Below are 17,414 nucleotides of genomic sequence, written 5' to 3'. Positions count from 1 at the left end.
AGCCTGTCTCAGTTTGGACACCAAGCTGTACATCCTCTCTCACATCCCTGAACTTGCCCCGGCTTCCCAGAGCACCTTCCAGCCTGCACAGGGCGGGTGAGCTCCAGCAGATGCTTTGGGTGAAGGAGACAAGCAACCCAGCAGGGATTCCTCTTCTGCCTCATGTGCCTGGTTGCTCCCAAACCATCCTGAAGCCCACCCTGCTGAGACTCTGGTGGGAAAAAGGGAAGCAGAGCTGGCAATCCCCTAAAAAATTGCATCTGCTGCTCTGTGACCCTGCTTGGAGGGCCATTCCCTGTCCACTTCTTCGTACCCAGCTGGCTGCCCATCAGCAGGCTGCCCAACTCGGGGCCAGCCGAGCCAGGTTCTGCACCCTGAGTGGTGGACAAAGTGTTCTTGCACTTAGGGGCTTGGTTGTCGCAGCAGCCCTGCACCCGAAGAAGCAGGACCCTCTTCTGTGTAGCTCTTGGATGGAAAGCAAGGAAGCTGTCAGTCCAGAGCCAAGCATGTTTTTAAGCTGCTAAAATGCTCGTCTTCTGCTTACATGGAGATAAATGGAAATGGGAAAATCAAACTCTTCCGCACTAGGGCACAGCGGGGCTCTTGGTGCAGAAATGAGGTGCCTTTGCTGCGAGGCTGCAGCACAGTGGTGCTGTGACAGGGTGGGAAGCTCTGGGCATTCAAACAGAAGAAGTGGACACACTTAAAAGGATTTTCTGATATTTGTTTAGCTTGGCTGCTACACTTTACTGAAGAAAAGGGAAGTTTTTGTTGAAGTTGAAACAAAGAGTAGATCAGAACATTAAATAAAGAGTTAGCAAACCTGCCAGCAGTGCTAAGGTATGTTGATGAGGTCAACATTTAATTCCACACCAAAATTGGAAATTTCAAGTACAAGTGTTCACAGCAAGCCAAATTACGTTACCTACCAAATCTCAAAGTGCTCTGTACAGTCTCTTTCATTGTCATTCATCTGATCAGTATTTTCAATACTAAAATCCATCACAGAAACAGAGGCAGAAGGAGAGCAACTTTTTAGTCTATCCAGGGCAGGCACAGCGGGGAAAGATGGAAGCCGTCCACCCAGCCTGCCATGGGGCCTCTCATAGGCTGGCAAGCTCTGCAGTACCACCTAAGCATCTCCCTCTAATCTTCCCTCCCATCCCTGTCTGCTCCCTCAGCTTCTCCATTTAATTATACGAAGGACAGGAATAATTTAAAGGCACTAGTTTAGTGGTGTCCAAAGGAGCAGAGGGTTGCAAAGATACGGAGAATGAACCTAGGAGGATTCTGGCTCATGGAGGGATGTTCAGCATGTAGGTTGAGTGGAGTGCTGACAGGGAGATGCGCAAAGCTCCCAGTGCTCTGGGATCAACCCTCTGGTGGGTGCAACACATTAAGCTCAGGTCAAAAAAACAACCAATGCAATGAAGTAATGTGGCTTCTGCTCCAATAGCATCCTTCCACCTGAGGATCTCCCTACTGAAAATGGGGGTGTTCATCTTGTTACTCGTGTGGAAAAAATCAGTAGCATGAATAACTCCTTCCAGGGGTAAGAGATTTGCAGCTCAGGTTGTATGCTCCTTGCTCAACATCTCACTTCCTATCTGCAGCAAAGCTGGAAACAGATATGGTGATGCACAACATCCGAATTTGTGACTTACGAGTAGTAATTATTGTAATTAAACAGTCGTCCCAAAATACTGCCTGGGTTATGAATGTTTCTTTGCTCAAGTAAACTCCCATTTGCCTAACTGAGTAAGGGCACAGCAATTTTGCCCCAGAAGACTTTGTACAGCATATTAAATTTGTATCCTCAAATTACACATCTAGTTAAAGCACTCTTATAAGTCATTTTCCTAACCGTTTGCAGTAAAAACATATTACCTAGTTAAAATTAAATGGGCGATTAGCATATAGTATAATATAATATAAAATTCACTCCATACAATACAATCTAAAATTCATCAAATAGAACAGTAATGATATGTAACTAAACAATCAGGATAGGTGTGAAATTAAACAGAATACAGATGCATTGTGCGAGAGAGATTTGGAGGTGGAAATGAGTCACGTCTTCGTCAACAGCATCACTACCAACTACTGCTAGGACAAAAATACCACCAGAGCTGTCACAGTCTGCACTCAGTCTCCTTTGATAGTGAGACGTGCCACAAGCAAAGCTCAGAAATGTCCATGCTGGAGAGCTGTGTGGTGATGCGGGTCCCCATCCCAGCCAGCACATCTCCCATCTGCTGTCGCCGAAGCTGCCTCCACCTGTCTGCAAACAGGGATGATGCCTCATGGCGTGGAGAACCCATGACTGAAGGCAATATTGACTCCATCCAATGTCTCTGAAAAATGAAGGCAGACAGTGCAATGTTAGAGCTGTTCGGGTGCCCAGCTGAATTCATCTCCACAGTGAATCAATGAGCTCTCTTTGACGACCTTGTTTCAGTATGCCTGAGAAGGGAGCGGTATCCAAAACCTCAGGGCAGCAGTGCTGTGTCCCATGCAGCCAGGCTTCACCCTCAGCTGTCAGCACAGTCGGAGGGGTGTCATCCTGCTTTCAGGTGCATTAGCACAAATCCTGGGTCGGGTCAAGGGCTCAAATTCATCCCAGGGCTGCCATAGTTCCATCCCCTCTTGCTGGTGGCCCCACAGAGAGGAGAGGCTACAAGGGGCTGCCGTGTGTTGGTGGTCCCCTTCTCCAAAGGGCAGCACCACTGGGAGTGATGGACCAGCAGACCAGGCTGCCTGACTCCATCCAGACATCACGTGGACCGCAGCTCCTTTCACGTGCAGTCCCACACCAGGGTCTCGTGGGGACATCCCATTCCCTTCGGGACAGGAATCAGGCCCCTGATTTAAGCAGCGGAAGAGTTGACTTTGGTCTGCACTATTTTGCACATTAATTGTTACGTAAATGCATTCAAATATTTGTAAGGTTGATTGAAAATGTTGCTAAATCAGACTGCTCAGATTTAACCACCGGAAATTAAATCAGATAATAAGCAATCAGCATTTGATTCCTATAAAAGGATGATAATTTTGTAGGACGTTGGGTTTATATTGTCTACGCACCTGCAGGTGGAATGCTAGCGATAAAGTGAGATTTGATAGCAAATTGGACTTGCGGACAGTTTTTGAACATAATTACTTGAAAGAAACCACCCGGAATCAATTTAATCACAGTGCAACTGATTTTTAATTTCCAATGGTACAAAAAAAGTACCATTCACGTTAGGCTTTTACTGACTTTGGTTTGTAATCATGGAATGTCTGTATTGTAGCCAAGCTAATTACATAAATGCTAAGTATTTCTCACTTTGTAATACAGGAAAAAAAATATTAAAATTAAAAGTGCCTCCTAAACAGCAAAATGAACAAAACTTTCAGCTTGGCAGCCTCCTGAATCTGCATTTATACACAGTCTGTACTTGTTTAGCAGTTGTGAAACTCTGGGAGTATTACCAGCCATTTTTGTTGAGGCTCTCCGGACAATTAGCAGTTGCGCTAACAGAAGGCTGGGACACAAAGCCCAACCGCCAGAAAGGCAGCACCGCTGCTAAATACCATCTGAAATTCCGTGTGCGATGCTGGTATCTGTCCCGTGGAAAAAGGTGCTGCTCTGGCAAAGAGTGGGGTGGCCAGGGGGGTAGGACTGCAGCCTGCCCTCTCTGCTCTTGTCTTTTAAGACACAAAAGGAGCCGTGCAGCCCTCAAAAGGAGCATGACGGAAGAAGTGCCAGGGCCCCTATCGGCTGCCCTGTTTGTGGAGGGCTCGGTGCAGAGGAAGCAGCCACTTGCAGCTGTTCGTACCTCAGAGGGGAAGGCAGCCATCAGGGCACGTGGTGACTGGAGAATGAGTCCAAAAAACACATCATGTGCATTAAGAAGAGCAAAACAAACTGCCCCGTGGCAACTTGGTCCTGAGAGGAAAGAGCTGACACAATTACACTAATTTAATCTGGGCTGGGAAGTCATCCCCAACCTGCTTTTATTCTCTAAGTGATCCTTTTTAACCAATTTTAGGGTTTGTTCTGGATGTCATTCTCCTAGCTGGAAGCTATGGAGGCGCAATGATCTTAAAGCCTTGTATCCTCCTGAGACAGAGATCTGAGATGAGACAAAACTGAATTCTCACCTTCTCATCCTACTTTTGATTTAGAGAGGAATTAGATCCAACATTCCCTTGGGGGCGGGGGGAAACATTAAAAATAATTTCTTCCTCTGACTCTGTAGAGCACTGTGAACAAAAGAATGTATACCCTGGTCCAGCTGAGGATGCATCCCCTGAAAAGTGACGTTGTCTCCCTCCCATCCATGACTGCAGCATCCTCCTCCACTAGCAATCTGCCTGGCAGTAGGCATGGGTATTTCTGATGAAGGAGCCAAAGAGCAAAATATGCTTTTCTGCTCTTATGCTGCCATTGTGAGGGCTGCGGGAGGACAGACAATACCCGAGCTGACAGGACGCCTCGCAGCCCACAGCCTTCAAACAGCTCCTGGTGACTCGGAACTGGCAGAGTGAGTTCGCAGTGAATCAGGACTTTGCAGGACATGGCATCACTGGGCTCTAGTACCACGGAACACTGTGACCCTTTGATCTGAGGCTTAGAACCAAAAGAGCATTGCTGAACCACAGCCCATCTCCTGTGCACCTGGTCACTGGAGGGGAGCAGAGAAGCCTTTGCTGGGTACCAGGGGATCCCACACTGCACAGGTAGATGCCTGCTGAAAACCTGGAGATTCTCAGGGAGCTCACAGGGTAGGTGCAAGCTCCCGAGGGCTGCCAGCCCAAGTGACAGGAATGCAGGAGTACGCTGGGAACTGATAAAACAAACTGCAACATCTCCTGAAGCCTCCCTTCTCATCATAATAATAGAATCACAGAAACATAGAATCATGGAATCATAGAATCATAAAATCATTTTGGTTAGAAGACACCCTCAAGATCATCAAGTCCAACTGTTAACCTAGCACTGGCACTAAACCATGTCCCTAAAATCTCATCTATGTGTCTTTTAAACGCCTCCAGGGATGGTGACTCCACCACTTCCCTGGGCAGCCTGTTCCAATGTCCAACAACTCGTTCTGTGAAGAAACATTTCCTAATATCCAATCTGAACCTTCCCTGGTGCAACTTGAGGCCATTTCCTCTTGTCCTGTCACTTGCTACTTGGGAGAAGAGACCAACCCCCTCCATGCTACAACCTCCTTTCAGGCAGTTGCAGACAGCGACCAGGTCTCCCCTCAGCCTCCTTTTCTCCAGGCCGAACAGCCCCAGATCCCTCAGCTGCTCCTCATCAGACTTGTGCTCCAGACCCCTCACCAGCCTCATCACCCTCCTCTGAACTCTCTCCAGCACCTCAGTGTCTTTCTTGTAGTGAGCGGCCCAAAACTGAACACAGGATCCAAGGTGGGGCCTCACCAGCACTGAGTACATGAGGACGATCACTGCCCTCGTGACAATGATGTATTTATGGTCGTATGCTGCTTTTCATTCGTGTGCGCAATACACCTCAGCATTGCTGGGGGTCCTGGTAAAGGGGTAACATTTAGGCCAGAAAGCTTGTCCCTGCTTCAGACACACAGGCACCAACGAATTGGTGTTTATACAAGGCATAGAGCAGTGCAATGCCTTGTTTATCCTTCAGACCTTAGGCAAAACCAGCCTGCTCCACTATATATATTTAAGATTGATAATTCCTGTCACAAGAAGGCCCCAAGCAGTTGGCCTGGCTTTAATAAAACGCAAGTCACTGGTGCCTTCTCTCTTCCGCTCAAGGGTGAAATAAAAGTTGTGCTCATCCTTCGTGGAGCTAGGAAAGGACATGCATCAAAGGATTTCTGGCACAAAACCCAGACACTAGAGATTAGGCTACCCCCACGAAAGGTTTTTCCCAACTGTCCATCCTGCAGAAGTCAGCTCCAGCACAGGTTAAACAACTGACCCAGTTTTCAGGTGCTGGAGACCAGTAGCATAGAGAGCTGCAATGGCCCCCATTTTTCTGGGTAATTGAGGTTAAAGCAGCCCACTGGCTCCCTGGGGTTAAGATGCTCTGGGGCTCAGTCACTTCACTTTTGATTCACAAAGCAAGAAACTAGACAAACCCCCCCCCCACTGCAATATGCTTAAAGCATCCAGAGTCTAGAAGACAACATACACCAAGGAAAGTCAGCTTTCATCCTGAATGTACGCATTCCTCACTCACGTAGCCTCTGTGCCATATTATTGTAGATGACAGACCTTTACCATACCTGCCCCACAAAACCCCAGGCAGCCTTCATAACTCCATGCAGAATTAAAAAATTAACTATACTTAGAAATTATATCCAACATAGTCTAGCAAAAAGCAAACAAAGATTTTAAAAGGCCTGTTATTTATTTTTTTTCTTTTGAAGAACCCATTTGAGAATGGCAACATCCTCAAACAAGCCTGCAGTATTCCCAGGCATTGATACAGCTCTGCAGGATGGTTAAAAATAAACTCTCTTATACTCTGCAGGATTTTCCCGTGACTGCTGCCTTCAGGGTATGCTTAGCAGTGACACGCAGGGACATACTGGCACACTTCGTCCCTCTTGCCCAACCCTGTCACCAGGGAGCGGATCTGCTGGGAAAGGGCTTTACTGACTCACCAGGTGGGATTCGGGTGCCTAAATATAGGTGTCTGGTGCCATTCAAGATGACCTAGGATATCCTTCTTGATTCCCAGATGCCACTCCGGGAGGGTGGGGATTTCCGACAGGTCCTCTGCTGAATGTGCCCGCCCTGGATATCCTCATGTCTCTAAAAGGGCATAAGGTGCCAAGACATATGAGGCCACCGATTTTACCCCATTGGGTCAGATGGCTCTGCCTGGTGCAGACACACAGGAGATGAGCACAGCAAGAACAGCGACTATGCTGTTCCTACCAAGCCAAGTTTTATCGAGGTCCTCAGGGTCCCCAGCACAGGAGGGATGCTCTGGATCCGGGGCAGCCAGGTGCTTGGCAACATCCTCATGGCAAGGTCAGAGAGGGCACAGCACTACCACTCTGTGAAAAACTGGTAGACATCCAGTATATCCCAGGGCACGTGCCTCATACATGGAGCAAAATTCACATCTGGTCTGGACCAAGCTGGTGTCTGCCTTTTGCTGAGCCCTGGCTACCTGCAGAGCAGAACTGGTAAATGGCTGCCACCTGCCTGAGCTGGACCCGTGAGCAAACCACATGTGTTCCCAGGTATGGGAAGACTCCCACAAGAAATAACAGCATATCACTGTCCTCCTGAGTAAATTTATTTCAGTGGGCACAGGTGAGATGCACCAGTATTTTTCCTTACATGTGCTTTGCAGAACAGGGCAGGAAAAGCTGAAAATATGACACGAAATACACTCTTTTCACCAATGAGGTATTTTTAAGGTAAAAATATAAAATGTAATAGAATACTTCAAGTAAAATGGAAATGACAGTATCTGGTCAGGAGGAGGTGCAGACGCTTACTTTTCTGGCTTATTCAAACTTGGGATCCCTTTACTTTATGGTTTATTTTTCTTTTCCTGAGAGTCTGGTAAGAACTATCTGAATGTCTCAAATGAACTCAGGCCTCATCCTGAACAACCAACTACCCTAGACATTGCCTGCACAGGGAAGTTTTGTCAAATACCCTAGCACATGAACAGAGATGACTGCCATGTGGACACTACAATTGTGGTATAACTGCCTTCTTTGTATGCTGTTCATCTGTCTCCCGAATTTAACCGCACACACAAAAAGCATTTTTGTTGGAAAATGGAAGCATCTACTGATGGCTTATGTTAGTATAGCCGCACTGTGTTCACGCCTTAGACTACCCAAAAAGCTTTCCCACAAACACGAGGTGAAGGTCAAATGCCTGCAATCATTATCCTGGTCAGAGCTTGGTGGATATCAGCAGGTCCATGGGCTCCTCTGGGATGTTCGGAGGAAGAAGTGTGTTGCTGAGTGACTTGGGGAACCAGCGTCATATTAGAAATCACAAAACGAGGAATGAAAAGGAAGGTTTTTCAAGGCTTCCCACAGTCTCTAGGACAGCTGAGAGCTTTAAAGCCTTCCTTTCCTATCCCTCCTGTGACTGTGGTCCCCAGACCGGTGGCTGAACTTCTTAGGCTTGCCACCCTCTGTGTCCCCAGGAGGCCAGGCCACCGCTTCAGGGTGTGAAGGGTTATGAGCCACAGCTTGAAAGCTGCTTTGCTGGTCTGGAAGGAGCCATCGGGTTGTGGGGAGGATGTGAGTTGGTCATAGGCAAGGCTGGTCTTTAGGGTCCCAGCCCCAGGGAGCAGAAAGTTTCCTGTCTGCGAAGCAGAGGGCTCCACCAAGCATTTCCAAAGCGAAACTGTGACACCATTAATCTTTAGCTCATGCGATGAAAACTGGTGTCTGGATAAAGCTCATGCATCATGGGAGATTGCTGGGGAAACAGGCCTCCAGGGAGAAAATGCACACCTAAGAGCAGGGCTTGTCCAGAAGCAGGGATCCTGGCAAGTGGAAGCAGCACACAGGAGCAGGGCTTTTCCTGCAGATTGCCTCCTACCACCAAGGGTTACGCAAGCAGCTGGACACGTGTATTTAGCTGGATGAAACAAGAAGGAAACCTTAGGAGCTGACCTAGAGAAGGAGCATCAAGAGGTGCTGCAGTCTTTTATTTCAGTAAAGCTGTTTTCCACCCTAGCAACTTAGTATACTATTTTTGAAACAGGCGTGCTTCTGCCAGTACCCATCAGAGCTCCATGCAGCTAGTGCTGCTGCCATCATCAGGGACCCCTAGGGAAGGGAAAGCCACCAGAACATGGTCCTCAGCCAGTTCCCAGGGCTCCCTGGAGGGGGCAAGAGGCAGGGTCCAAATCCAGAGCAGAGATAAGTAACCCTTTCAGCACTCCAGGCACCAACACAGAGGCGCAGTTGGGATTTGTCCTCCAAAATCAAATGAGGGATACTGCTGCCTCCGTTTGGCACAGGTTGTTTGTCGGTTTCTTGAACACAATCCTTTTTACAAGATACAGTATCTGCTCTTGGAGCTTACACAGACATAAAAGGAGAGGCTAAAAAAAGCACCCTGACACTGACAGGCTGATAGAGTAGGATTGAGGAGAAGGTTAAGCAAGCCCGATAAACCATCTTGTCAAATTGGTCACAAAAGCCGCGTAATATTGGATCCCATTAATTTTTAAACTTGTGTATAACAGGGTTATTGCTATTCCAGATTGAGCCACCCAGCCGCAGGGCACATTCACCTGCCTCCCCTCATCCCAAGCATCCTTCCAGCCTCCTGCTGGTTGGCAGAGCTGGTGGGTCTCACCACAGCTGCTCTCCCTGCTTTCAAAGGCACTTATTTTCCCCTGGTCCTCCAGCCCTGGACACAGCTGGAGTAGCAACGCAAACGAAGATGGTCCTTAGGCTAGGACCCACTCCTAGGCATGCCACAGGCACCGCTGAAGCTTCGTAGTACGGTATCAAATCAGAGTAATTTAGTGTCTAGTTTCACCAAAACTGTCTGGCGATGCCTGAGCCCTGGTGTAGGAGCAACAGCACATCTGAGAGGCAGATCTCTTCTTGGCAAAACTGCCAAACTTCACACGTTACAGTCTGATTGTAACTTTTCCAGTATCACTCTGTCCGCTTTACTGTAAAATGGCTTATTTTGCAATCCTGAAGGTAAATGTGCACTTTGGGAACTTCCCTAACCTTTTGCTGGGCCTCTCACGAGTGATCCCCTCGATGATTTCCAAGAAGGCATTGAGCAGACCGGTGTGCAAGGGAAGGGAAGCAGGGCAGATGGGGGAGGCACTTGTGGTCCTGGCCCCATGGGACCGATGGCATGGGTTCCCCCATCCTCCCATCCCTCTGCACCTGCCTCCCGTCACCCTGCCTTCAGGATGGCTTTGGCCTCCTCCAATTCATCAAACTCTCCCCAGAGATTCATCACTTCTTCAGTGCCTGATAGGCCACAGTTTCCTAGTTTTCTCTCAGTGTTTTTTGTTCTCCCACAATGTAAATTATTGTGGGATATGGCCTGGTCTCTCTCCTGCTACCTTCCTTTGGGAGTATTAAGAAAAACTGTTAATAGTTATTATTATAAGTATTTGCTTTTGTGTGTTTGCCTCTATGTGTGCATGTGTGCATGTTACTTCTTGCACTCGCTCCCCTCTACCCTGTAATGCTTCCCTCCCTTCTCTGGGGTGACATTTCACACTTCACAGATGTCTCTCTCATATCCTTGATTATTTTCTCTGCTTTCATACTCAGCCACTGTGCCCTGTTTTAGCTCCCATGGTATTTATTACTGTTTGGCATATAAAACCAGTGGATGGGCCGTGATTTACGTGTCAGTGCTTTTCATCCATCTCCTACCAGGCTAACTCATATCTTTTCTCTCCTTTACCTTATGACATTCGAACTCACCAATACTTCTCATTTTTTCCTAAGCAGTTGCACTAGGAGAAGACATTTCTATTTCTCCCTATTTGGGGGAGAAATCCGCCTTAGTTTAGGATTTAGTGAAACCACAGGCTCTGCCTCTCTCCAGCTGAGAGCTGCAAACACGCCCAACAAGCACCACAAGCACCTGGCCGAGCCCAAACTTAGCTTGAAGCTCCGTGGGGCCATGCCATCTGATGGTCCCTGCCCATCCTCCTTGCAGGCCAATGTGAGCTGAACCACGCTGTGCTTCAGCCCTGCTCAGCACCAGGTTGCACCATGAGGCTCTTCCTTACCAGTCACTTGGGCTGAGAACTGTGCCGACCTTTGGGGATGCTGCGGTACCTCGCCCTGAGCTGCCGCTGGTAGTCATGAACACGAGCTCTCAGGTGAGCCCTCATCCCTAACTTGACCTTCATGTCAAACAATCAGGAGAGGTCAGACTATAATTTTGGATGTTATTCAAGTGCCTTTTTGATGCAGGGCAAGAGCAGCAGCTGACAGCCTGCACTGTAGATGACTGGTTGAGGGTTGGCTCAACGCCACGCTGAAGATGGTGGGATTGGACAGGCGTCAAAATGAGTGTGGTGGACCAGGCGCACTGCAGAGCTCTTCCCGACACTGCAGGAAAGGTCACAGTTAAATTGCAAGGGATGCTGGAGGGGCCATAAAAGCACAGAAACCCAGGAAAGGGCAAAGTGGCAACTGTGCTCTGTCCTATGGAGACCAGGCAGGTCTGGGTTTATCTCAGCCTTCCCAGCCAGAAGCTTGTTTAAGCCATCCTTTAATCTGTCGTAAGAGCTAGGGTCAGCCTCTGATTTGAATCACCATGAGCCATTCCCATGTACCATTGTCCTAATGCCTCTTATCTCAGTTATTTCTAAACATTCCTCAGCACCAATTAAACCTTTCCTCTCCAATCTCCCCCAAGGTATCCTTTACTATTTACCCACATTGATTTTTTGGATCCAATTTTATTTATGCCTACTGTGTCTTGAATTATAAAGTCAATGGCAAGTCTTTAGATTCTAGCATGCTCCTGATTCCTTCTGTGTGTCTGTTCTCATTCCTACCTCTTCCATACACCACAAATTGCTCTTTCATTACTGAAGCTACTTTATGAACTTCCAGAGGGAAGCCTTGAAGAGGATGTGCACGTCTCTTTTTTTTTTATGTTTAGCACTGTCCTTTTATTTTATCAGTGGGCAGACAACTAGCCTACTAAAGGTGGGTAGATAGTATTTTAACAGAAGCAATTGTCTCCTCAGAGACCTCATCCAGAGCATACACCATATGCTGGAAATGAGCAAGAAGTTCACCTGAAATTCATTTTGTGGAAAAACTTTACAGAGAAAACACCTCGCGAGGCAGTGTACAGAAATTGCAGGTGAACCACAAGAGTCAGAGGTGTTCCAAGCTTCCCACATAACTTCAGCCAGCAAGCCTGACTTTCCCATAGCTTAGAAAACACCCCACTTTTTTGTAGCTACAGGGAAACTCTAAACTATGTTAGACCTAGAGAAGCTTCATCCCAAAACTCAACAAGAGCAGGTACAGTCAACTCTCATATCCAATGTAAAAGGGAGCTGCCTTCTTCAGGAGCTGGGCAGGTTTGTGTTGCACAGGTCAACGTTCTCACCAGCTGCAGCAAGCGGCTGGTGACCAGGGCAGGGAGGTGATGGGCAGTGGTGAGGGTGGGCTCCCAGTGCCGGAACTTCACAGTCACAGGAAGTGCTGGGGTATCAGGTCCTTGTGTCAGCTTCCATGGGATGGCCTCCTGGGACAGCTCGGTGATTTAAGAGCAGGTGATGGGCTAAAAGCAGACTGTAGACTGGTATCGGTGGATAATGGCTACCGCTGATTGCTTGGTGCATTCAGTAAAGCCTTAATAGATACAAATCTGCATGTGCCCATTAAAGAGTATCTCCTTCTAGACCACAGCTGTAAAGGAAAACATCAGCCGGGTCTTTAGGATGGACTCCTTCTGACAAGCAGTAAGGTAATGATTTAGGGATGGCCTGAAGGGAGAAATCAGACCTGCAGTGGGAAATGACAGGCTTGAATGACTAGAAAATGTAAACACACTTGGAAGAACACCTCAAATGCCTATGCCTTTAGTTTTCTTGCTTAAACATGGAGCTTTAATTCTATTTTGTTAGGCACACTTCCTTCCTGACAATGGTTGTGCCTCTCCTTTCTTTCCCTGGCTGCCATTGCCAAACGTTGCTGCTAACTGGCACTAGAAAAGCAAGAGCAGAGACGAAAAAAGGAACTACTGTCAAATAGAAGCAGGCAAAACCAAATGGAGTTTTCCTGTGGTACTTCTGAAAACTAGACAAAACCTTCTTTCTCTTCCAAAAGAAACCATTTTATAATGAGTCATTCATTCCACAGGGCTTATTGTTCAGCTGATGAACATGTGTAATGCTCATTTGCATCAGTGCAGGTGCTGCGAGAGGAGGGTATAGCGCAGCATATAGAAAACATGTCAGTTCTGGATTGTTGCACAGATTGCAGTATCTACCCTGCTATGACATTGCTTGCAACTGTAGTTTCAATTTTTCCTCTTCAGCAACAGATCTTATTTATTGGTTATTATAATGCAAGCTTTTACATATCAATGAGCATCTTTCCAATAACTTTCATAGCTCTTAATCAACCCCCAAGTGTGCCCAGTGTGGGTTAATAACAACAAGGGAGCTCCCTTTCTACTGGCTTGAAAAAATTCCTATTGAGGAGGGAAAGCATGTCGCTGAACAGAGGCTTGTGAGTCTCCAACAGGATCAAGTCCTACCTTCTTGGAAATCAGATGGGAGTTTGGTGTTTGGGCTGTCAGGCTATAAGGATAAGCTAGCATTGTCCTCTGGGCTTTTCCAGCAGGAGTCCCACGGAAGCCCTCTGGAGGTAAAGACATACCTTTGAGGACAGCTGCTGTGGGCATGGGTGCCACCGGCTTGCTGGGCAGTGTGCTGGCAACCAGTCCCTCTGGGAAATCAGAAATGAGTTGAAGCCAATTGCTGACCAGTAACATGGGGCTTTCTTCTACAGGAGAAAGGCTGTGGGACACCTGGCCATCCAAGGTGCGGCTGGCTTCAGTGGTGAGATGGTTACTCCTCACGTTGCTGAAGCAGCTCACTGGCCACTCTGCAGGCTGAGGACAAGAAGATGGTGATGGACATGTAGGTGGGAGGGAGCTAGCTCCCTGAGCCCATCACTCTGCACCAGGACAGGAGCAGCCAGGCCAAACATCACAGACAACAGCGGTTTGTCAAGCCTCTTCCAAAGTCCCTGCAGATGAAGGTTACTGAGCTTACCCTCAGCCAGTTGTGGCCTGTTACAACAGGACAAGGGGTAGTGGTTTTAAACTAAAAGAGGGGAGATTCAGGCTAAACATAAGGAAGAGATTTTTTACAATGACGGTGGTGAAACACTGGTACAGGTTGCCCAGAGAAGGGGTAGATGCCCCATCCCTGGAGACATTCCAGGCCAGGCTGGACGGGGCTCTGAGCAACCTGAGGTAGTTGAAGATGTCCCTGCTCATGGCAGGGGTTGGACTAGATGAGCTTTGAAGGTCCCTTCCACTCAAACTATTCTATCATTCTATGACTCTATGACATGCTTGCAGTGGGTTGCACTGTGTTTCTGATGTAAATATCTGCTCCCAGCAGCTGGCTGATGTTATATGCTTTCACCCCTGAGAAAGAGCCTGTGGTACCAGAATGTCTCTCTGCACAGGTGCATTTCTATGATTGGGTCCTGGTCATCCCTGGAGGGGACTAGCAGGACTAGCAGTGGGGGTACCTGAAGCTGGGAGACAGGCCCACCCCCATGTGCCTGATCGCATGGTCTTTGCCAGGAGAGAGGACTCCACCTTCTGTGGGCATTTCCCTCCTGTTGTATGTCCTTCTTGAGTGTCTTCCAGTGTCATTTACAGGCAGCTATAGGACCCAGGATTGAGCTGGACTTCCATTCCCCTCCTTGCTCAGAGGAAAGCATTTTCTCCAGGCCGTGAGTCAGTTTTGGATGTATGTTCTGTCTCCCCCTCTATTTTCTCAGCATCCCCTTAAGAACTGGGCAGGTAGACATGGACACAGCATGTTGCGTCACTGCCTTTGCTTCCCCTACTGCAGGCACAAAATCCACCCCTTCGTTTCTCTCTGTTTATTGCTCTGCACCACACAGCATCCCATTAGCTGTGCTCTCAACAGGGCTATACCGAGAGTTCATCTCGAGCCATTTGCTTTACAGTCATTGGATTTATAACAAGCTTGACCAAACCCCAATCTAATTTGAAACTGTGATAAAGCACTTTTATATTTACTTTAATAATGAAATAAAATTTCGGTTCTGTTTTTAGAGTGATTTATTTCAGCATCGCTACTGGTACAACATCTCATTTGTGTTTCATAAATTGCCATAGGCAGGAACAAAATACTAAAACTGTTTTCAGCAAATTACTTCTAAAGAGGATGTTTTCCCATGTGCACTCACACACCTAGACTTACCTTTTCAAAACCAACTGGTGATTTTGGTGCTCAATCTGACATCTATAAAAAATGTCTGATCTTTAGAAAAGGGTCAATAGCCATCTTCTGACTACCCAGCTATCTCTAATGCATCTTAGACAGGGTACCTAAATATTGTGCTAAATTAAATCACTTCTACGGGTGTGAATAAAATTTATTTAAAAATAAGATATCCATGTCATCAGAATGTGGTCAGCTAGTTTGTATCACGGTAGCAGTGTGAGATGTTCCTTACAGTCACTGTTTCCAGCCCCAAGTTGGCCAGCAGGATCTGGTCTCCCACTGAGGACCAGGATAGGTGAAGAGTTCAAGGCAAGGTGTCTCCACAAAAGGGATGAGGAAGGGGCGCCTCAATTTTGAAACTCATTTTCGCCTTTGGTCCATCAGTGCTCAGATTTATTAACCTTCCCAACAGGCTGTAAAGCCCATCTATTTCCATCTTCCAAGCTAAGGCTATTGCTAAGGATGTGAACTGAGGAGGAGTTATTTATGGATAGTCCCTTGTCTAAGTTTATGCTGTTATTTTTAATTTATGTGGTAGGCGCCCAGTCTACTGCTAAGATGCCTAGAGATGCATTTTAAAAATTTGAATACATAAATAAATAAAATACTCTGTACTCAAACAGACCTAAATTATGTAGTACAGAGAGAGAAGCAATTCAATAGACATTAGGCAAAGGACCGAAGGAGCAGAGCAGACCAATGCTATTTGCAGACCTAAGAATTCTTACCCTTGAGCAAGCAATACAGAGGAGCTACAGCTGGCAGCCTAGATTTTAGGTGGTGTTTCAGCCCCTTTTCCAGCCTTTCACTTGAAGGCTGAGTTCATATCTACAGTGACCTTGAGCCCACCAAAGACCCAAGCTCTTCCTAAATAAGCTGAATTGAGTAGATGCGTGAGACCAGCCATAGGTGTTAAAACCCTCACCCATGGGAAATGGCCAAGGGCTTGGCCAGTGGCTTGTAGGGAAACCAGAGTTTCACTGACTGGGTTAAGTGTTTGTGTAAGTCAGGTCTAACTACTGGATGAATCCATTGTAAGGCACCCACCACTTAAAAGACAGATGTTTAAAGAATCAAAAGGCATTAAGCAAATAAACATCAGCTGGTCCATCAACAGGATGACTCTGATCGATGATGCAAATACTATAGTGTGCAGTAAATATGGCATACATCTATAAACGTACATAATTAGAGGTAGCATATCATTTGTGAATATGATGCAACAAGGAGCACATCACAAATGTAACCAAGAATCACAATGGTCTGTGATGGGATATGCATAAATATACATAATTATGTATAATAGTGCCATAGTATGCTGATAATATACCGTCCTTATTGGGTATGTAATCCCAGATAGCATCTCACAAACAATGTTATGATATGCTTGGCTAAACTATGTAAGCGATAAATAAGGAATAATAAATATATCTGGTTTATGTCCTTTTGTTTGTGTATGGTTTTAACTCAAATTGTAAGGACACACAGGACCAACAGCAGAACATGTCAGCACCTCTGCATGCATCTTGCTGTGGCTCAGGACCACCGGGAGCAGAGGCTGCAGCACGTGGAGGGGGCTCAGGGCCTTTGCTCGACAACATGCAAACCCCACATCATTGAAAGCTTCACAACAGTGAAAGTGCTGATGGATAAACTTCTGGCCTGGGTTTCCCTGGGGCAGGTTTGCACTGCAACCACAACTAATAAACATTACTGAGCTATCACTTAAGCAAACCTGCTCGGGTAATTTTACCAGTTAGGTGAGCGTGGCGTGGGCTTTGGTGACCACAGGCTTTTGCTCAGGCCACTGAGAGCCCCTGCGGCCGTCACTGCCATAGACGCTGAGCTCGGGGTCAGTAATTCAAAAGGCAGTAGCGCAGCTGACCTACCCAGGCTGTGCCAGCATCTTGGGGCTGTGCTGGGGGCTTGGCCTTGGGAAGAGAAGGCATCAGCTTCCCCTTTAAAATGTTTCGTTTATTTGGGGTTTTCTGTCTGCACTTCGTATTTCACCCAATCCAGGATTTGGACTGGCACAGGGCACCCCTCCTTGAGCAGGTAGGCATCTGTAAGCATCCAGGTATTTCTGAGGAATCCTCCCCAAAAGGTGCCAGGCTGTGACAGGAGCCAACTCCTGTCACAACAAAGGAGACACCACACACACTCCTGGTGTTAAAGCATAAGCAGAGAAAAATGATGTGTAATAGGAAAGACTCTTGTTTCTCACCTATGGCTTCAGCTTACATGGGTCACCCAGAAGCACCTGGCACTGGTGTCACAGCCTGGCCAGCGGCTGCCACTCCAGGCGACAGGGATGTGGACATGTCCTCCAGTGCGCTGCTCACCCCAGCACAGCCTGTTCCTGTCAGAACAGCTGGGATGGTTGGCATAACCCACAACACCCTGCCAAGCCCCATGCTCCTGCCAGGTTTCCCCGCTTCAT

This window comes from Caloenas nicobarica, chromosome 1 (assembly GCF_036013445.1).
Source record: "Caloenas nicobarica isolate bCalNic1 chromosome 1, bCalNic1.hap1, whole genome shotgun sequence".
Lineage (NCBI taxonomy): Eukaryota > Metazoa > Chordata > Aves > Columbiformes > Columbidae > Caloenas > Caloenas nicobarica.
The sequence above is the reverse complement of the archived record's forward strand: the minus strand, read 5'-3'. Positions refer to the sequence as shown.